This window comes from Zonotrichia albicollis, chromosome 11, assembly GCF_047830755.1.
Source record: "Zonotrichia albicollis isolate bZonAlb1 chromosome 11, bZonAlb1.hap1, whole genome shotgun sequence".
In the NCBI taxonomy this organism is placed as follows: domain Eukaryota; kingdom Metazoa; phylum Chordata; class Aves; order Passeriformes; family Passerellidae; genus Zonotrichia; species Zonotrichia albicollis.
Window position 1 is genome coordinate 446,389 of NC_133829.1, and position 6,136 is coordinate 452,524.

The following is a 6,136-nucleotide window of genomic DNA, read 5'->3' on the forward strand; positions in this document are numbered from 1 at the left end:
AGGAATCCTGTTGGAAGTGAGCTCTGCACAGCCTGCCCAGGCCAGGTGAGCTCTGTGCTGTGTGTGCTGCCAGGGGTGCCCGTGCTGGGTGTGTCCCATGCCCTGGAGCAGTGGGATGGGCTCCCAGGTGGGGCCAGCACCTGCCCTGAGCCGGTGCCCCGCTGGCACCCACTGCTGCCCTGTTTTGCGGTTTTGATAAGCAGGTTAGAGGGAAGCAGGTCGCTGCTGCTGAGGCTCCTGGGTTACATAAACACCGGTGGAGTGAGCCAGGTTGTGCAAGAGCCTGGCTTGTGTGAACGTGTGCTGTGGTTTGGAGAGACCTGAAGGCAGGGACCTGGAAACAGGTCAGTTTAGGTGAGATGTGAGGAAGGAGCATTTCCCAGTGAGGTTGGTGAGACGCTGCACAGGCTGCTCAAGGAAGCTGTGGCTGCCCCATCCCAGAACTGTTCAAACCCAGGCTGGATGGGCTTGGAGCAACCTGGAATAGCAGAAGGTGTCTGTGCCCATGGCAGGGGTGGGATGGGCTTCAGGGCCTCCTCACACATCCATCCTGTGATTCTGTGACACAAGGCTGCCCGGTAGCAGGGCACAGGAAGGCATCCCTCGGCAGGAATGGCAAACCTGGAGTCCCTGAGGATGGGAGCTAACACAGGCCTGGGTGTGTGTGGGACAAGGGCGGCCGGGCTGGGGAGGATCTGGCCTGGGCACGGAGAGCAGCTCAGGCTCTGAGTGCTCTGCCTCGGGAAGGATGCCTGGGAGCAGGAGGGTCCCAGGACCCAGCCAGGACCCCCCAGCCCATCCCTGGCACGGCGGGAGGTGAGGTGGCATCCTGTGGGAGGGAAGAAGGGAGGGACAATGCCACTGGCTCCGTCGGATTTGAGCAGCTCTGCTCTCCCAGAGCCGCATTTCACTGCTGAGTGCTAACTGGGTCAGGTAGGACGAGCTGAGCCGTACCTGTCCTGCAGCAGTGGCACAGCGCCCCAGGTGCCACCGAGCCGGGACAGGGCCCAGGGTGCCACCGAGCCAGGACAGAGCCCGGGGTGCCACCGGCAACACCAGCAAGTGGCAGCGCCGGAGCGGGGCCGAGGGTGCAGCAAAGCCCTCGGGCACCCCTGGGCAAACCTCTCGGTGCCTCCATCGTGCCCGGCCGTGCACAGCGAGAAGATCCCCCGGAGCCTGTTCCTCCTCTTAGGGCTGAGCAATGCTCCTGCTAAAAACAGGAATGCTGCTATTTTAAATACCAGCTTGGGATGATTCAGTGTCTGCTCAGGCAGACACGAGGCGATGAGGACATTGGTCTTCAGGCCTTGTTTTCGGGGAACCTCTTCCTGCAGTGCTGGGTGTCCCCAGCCATGTGGAAACCCCAGAGATGGGACAGACGTGGGACAGGCTCCAGCAGCTCCCCTGGGCTGGGACCACAGGAGCAGCTTCCAGGAGGGGAGAGCTGCTGACCCCTGCGGTAGCATCGCCTCCAAACCCTCCTTGGCAGCACAGCCTCCGGTGTCCCTGCAGCTCAGCAGCTTCCTGTGCCCTCGGAGCGGGATCTTCCCTTCCAAATTTTCATCCTTTTGCTGCTTTTCCTCGTGCTGCGTCACCAGCGCATCCTCAAAGTGCTGGGGTGTCCCAGCCCTGGTTCCTGACCCCGCTTTCTGTCCTGGGGTAAAACCCTCCCTGCAGCACTGCCAGAGTTCTTGCATGGATAATATCACCAGGAGCAGTCGGCTTCAGCAGAAAATTCCCTCTTTCAGCCGTGATTGATTTGGATTCCCCCCAGTCCTGGTTTCCAGGCACCAACGGCTGCTGGAAACGCTCTCCTGGCGACAGAAAATCCATGGGAAGGCAGGCAGGCAGCCTGATGAAGTATTCATGGGGATTTTCATCACTGGTTTTACCCACTGCAGGAAAGTCAGCTTTATTTTTAGTGAAGGATGGATCCAGCAGAAACACAGCAAAAATTCTCCATCTCCCTGGGAGCTGCATGGGGGCACTGAAGAGGGTCCGTGCCCAGGAATGGGAACCAAACAAACCATAACAAACCCTCTCCTAAGCGTTCCCTGGCCAATTCTGGGCCATGAGGACACCTGGATGGGGCTGTGGCTGATCCTCTGCTGCCCCAATGCTGCAGGCTCACTCCTGCTGAGCCCCCAGTGATTCCCATTCCCTAACCCCCAGCCTGCCTCTGTCCAGAGGGAGCAGGAGGATCAATCACTGCTGATTAACTTGCCTTATCCAGAAGAATCTCCCTGAACTAGCAAATGTTTTATTTGTTTCTATAAGGGACAGGAAAACATCCTCAGTGCCAGCCCCGGGGTCCCAGTGCCACTGAGCCCTGATGGGACGCTCACATCTGGCTCCAAACGATCTCACAGCACATTTCTGAGGCAGCCAAGCTCAGCCCCTGCCTCCCCTGGGTTTTCCCACTGCCTTTTCCCCACGGGCACTGCTCACTGCCCAAGCAGTGCTGAGATGTGCTCTGTCAGCAGCAGATGCTTAATCTGTTTAAAAATAAACCCATCACTCTCCTGTGACTGATGGGAATCTGTTACAGCAAATCCCACGGTAATGAGGAGCCCGGCCACGGCTGCCAGACCTCAGCACCTCCTTCCCTTCCCTTCTTTGCAGGGCTCCAGAGGAGGGCTGGGGTCCCTGTGCTGAGGCTCTGGAGCTCCCCGTTCCCTGCCCGTGTTTGTGCCCCTTTCCTGACACAGCCACAGGTGACTCCTGGTGGGCACAGGGGCTCCTGGGGCTGTCCTTGCTGGGGCAGGGTGGCCTGTGCTGGTGTCCAGGGATGTGGCTGGCCCTGGGCTGCCCACCGTGCCCTTGGGGAGGATAATCCCAGTGCCCTGTAAGCAGCTCGGGCTGGGACTCACCGGGAACCGCAGCAAGTGGGGCAGGAGCTGGTTTGGTGAGGGACCCTGTGCTGCTCCTGTGACACTGGGTGTGACTGTCAGCTGCATTTGGGGCCTGCTTCACCCCCCAGAAATACAAAAATATTTCCTGTGGCTCCTGCAGCTCCTTGGGCCACCACCTCACAGCAGGTACGCAAGTGTCTTGCTGAGCTCCCAGCTGGCTGGGGGAGAGACAGAGAAAGGATTCCTTGGTGGCAGTTAGGGATGAGTCAGTTCCAGAGGTTTGGACATTAAATCCTTAATTAGTGACGGACTTTGGTGTGCAAGAGCCCAGCAGGGCTGTTCCCAGGGCTGCTGGCAGCAGTGGCAGTGCTGGCCTTGCCCCCCAGGCCAGTCCTGGTGGCCCTGGGGATCACCTGCTCGGACATGGCGTGTCCAGCCCAGCACAGATGGTCCAAGGTGACCCAGCCCTGCCACCAGCACCTTCCACGTGTGCCCAGCCTGGAGCCAGGTGAGGCAGCCGGACATGGGATGGGGACGGCTGTGCCTGGTGACACCTTGTACCTGCAGGGACAGCAAACACCTTCAAAATCCCAAATCCTTGGCACCCAGGGGGCTCAGTGCTGTTCTGCTGTCAGGGGGCAAACCCAGGTGTGACAGCAGGGACCCTGGCCTGCAGAGTGCAGCATCACAGGGCTACAGAACCCCCTTCTGGATACAGCGCCTTCTGAGGGCCTGCACAGCACAGCAGTGCCCCAAAATACCCAAAATACCCGTTTGCCACATCCAGCTGGGATGCACAGACCCCTCAGAGAGCCCCAGGCACAGGCAGTCCCAAAGGGGGTTGATGCCCATCAGGCCAGGGCAGCGTGCAGAGGCTCCCTGAGGCTGGCAGGGTCCCCGCAGTGCCAGCCAAGGCAGGGCTGAGCCCCTGGGGCTGCTGAGCCCCCGGCTGTCCCTGCAGGGCCCCCAGCCAGCCCTGCCTGCCCTGCTGCAGCCTGGGGAGGCAATTCCATCCATTCCATTCCCCTCCATCCCTCGGAGAGGAGCTGGCACCCCGGGCAGGAGCTCGGAGCGCTGTCAGAGCCCTCCCCAAGGCTCGGGAGCGAGGGAGAGCTGCTGGCACCGATCACCAGGCTGTCATCCCGGGCGCTGACACTCCCAGGGAACAGCTTAGCACTTCCGAGGGCTGCTGGAACAATTCTGCACCGCACGATCGCAGTCCCAGAGCGCTGACGTTTGGAAATGCCAGCAGGGAGGTGATCTCTGCAGTCGGGCTGCCCCGGGGCTGGGCACGGCACAGGGTGTGGTGCTAATGATGGATTGCGCTAATGAGCCCTTGAGCGGTGAGGAGCCCTCGGGTGAACATCCCCGTGCCCCCAGCGCTGAGGGCAATGGCACCGAGCCTGCCCAGCGCCAGCGGGACCCCAGGGATGGGATGCAGCGTCCCCTTGCTGTCCCGCGCCAGCTGTGGCCTCGGGAGCTGCCGCAGGTCCTGCTCAGGGTGTGCATGGGATGGGAGCCCACAAGAGCCACTTCCAGATTTGTTTAACACTCTGCGAGGAGCAAAGAAACCCCAGCAGTTAAAGCACCTGGAAACCCTGGCAATCCGTGCTGTGGGCAAACTCCGTGTCCCATGGGCAGCACGCCGAGGCTGGCCCTGCTGGCCCTCAGAGGCCTGAGCAACACTTCCCTGGGCTGCTGGGCCAGGAGGGTCACTCTGCAAAGCCCTCCCCTGATGGATGCCACCTCACCTCAGCAAGCACACCTCCCTTTGTGCCAGGAATCAAATTTTCCACGGCCTAAGCCTTGGAAGCTCTCAGTGGTGTTTCCATCACCCTCTGTATCTTCCAGAGGGATCTGAACTGAACCAGCCCCATGGGGGAGTCCAGAGGCTGGGCCTGGCACCAACCCCAGCCCAGCCCAAGGCCGCCTGCCCCCAGTGCTGCAGGGCTGCTGTCCTTGGGGCAGTGGGACCCTCACCCCCTGAGCACTGGGCACGCTGGGGCTGTCCCTGGGCACTGCTCATGCCCAGGTACACCCCAGCCCCTGCCCCTCCAGGCACATCCCTGTGTCTGCTCAGGGGGCTTGGCAGCTCCTTCCATACAATAATTATACAATTATTGTTGTTATTAATGCCAGCTGCCCAGCTGTTATTGCATCCAGGACTTTGCAGGCTGCCACAGGGGTGTCTTTCTGTGCCACTGTTCATAGGTGGCAGCTTTGGCACAGGAGGCACTTCTGCTTTGTGCTGAGCCCCCTCTCAGCCCTGGTGGGGTCTGCAGCAGTGAAAGAGGACGTGGGACCTCCCTGATGGGGCTGGAGAATGGGAAGGGAGAGAGCCCTGGCCATGGAGGGGAGCTGGCCGTGCTGCTGGGAAAGCCCTGGAGCTGCAAACCCCACTGCAGCTGGGCACAGGGGCAGGAGGGGAGGCTGAGGGGCAGGGCTTGGGCTGAGGGGCAGGGGTTGGGGCAGTGCATGGCTCCAGCTCTGCTCTGGCACAGACCCAGGGGCAGGGGTTGGGGCTGAGGGGCAGGGTCGGGGCAGTGCATGGCACCAGCCCTGCTCTGACACTCGAGCCGTGTCCCTGAGGTGGCCGTGGGCACTGTTCCAGCAGTACCCAGGCCAGGCAGCTCCATCCTGGCAGTGCCAGCACCTTTCCCAATTCCAGCCTGTTCCCTCCCGTTCCCATGGCAACCTGTGACCTCAGCGGGCTCCTCAGAGCTCTGCCAGCGTTTTCAGCAGAAATGGAGCCAATGACCGGGGCTGGCCTGCTGTCCCCCTGGCTGTGGGGGTCTGTCACACGTGGGGCTCGGCTCAGGGCTGGCCCTGCTGCAGGGCTGAGGCGCCACATTGCAGGTGCCACCCTCGGTGCCACGGCTGTGGCATCTGGCTGACCCGGCGCTCCTGGCAGTGCAAGGGCCCTGGGGTACAGGGGCACCAGGGCGCTCCCTCCCTGCACAGGCTTCAGCTGCAGCCAGGGCCTGCTCTCCAGTGCCCACGCTTCCCAGTTTTGCCCTGCTCGGCAGAGCCCACAAGGCAGGATGGAGAAGAGGGATCAGGAGTGAGACAAACAGAAATAAAACCAGAAATAAATGGAGAAACTGGTCCCTGTGCTCTGCCTGCTGGTGCCACTTCTCTCGAGGTCCTCCCCTGCCCAAGGGTCCCTTTTGGCCTGGGATCCACCTCCCCAGGGCTCCCATCTGGTCTGGGATCCCTCCCGGCCGAGGCTCTGGCTGTTCCGGGGGTCTCTCGTGCCGGGGGGTCCCCCTTGCTCTCGGGGTTCT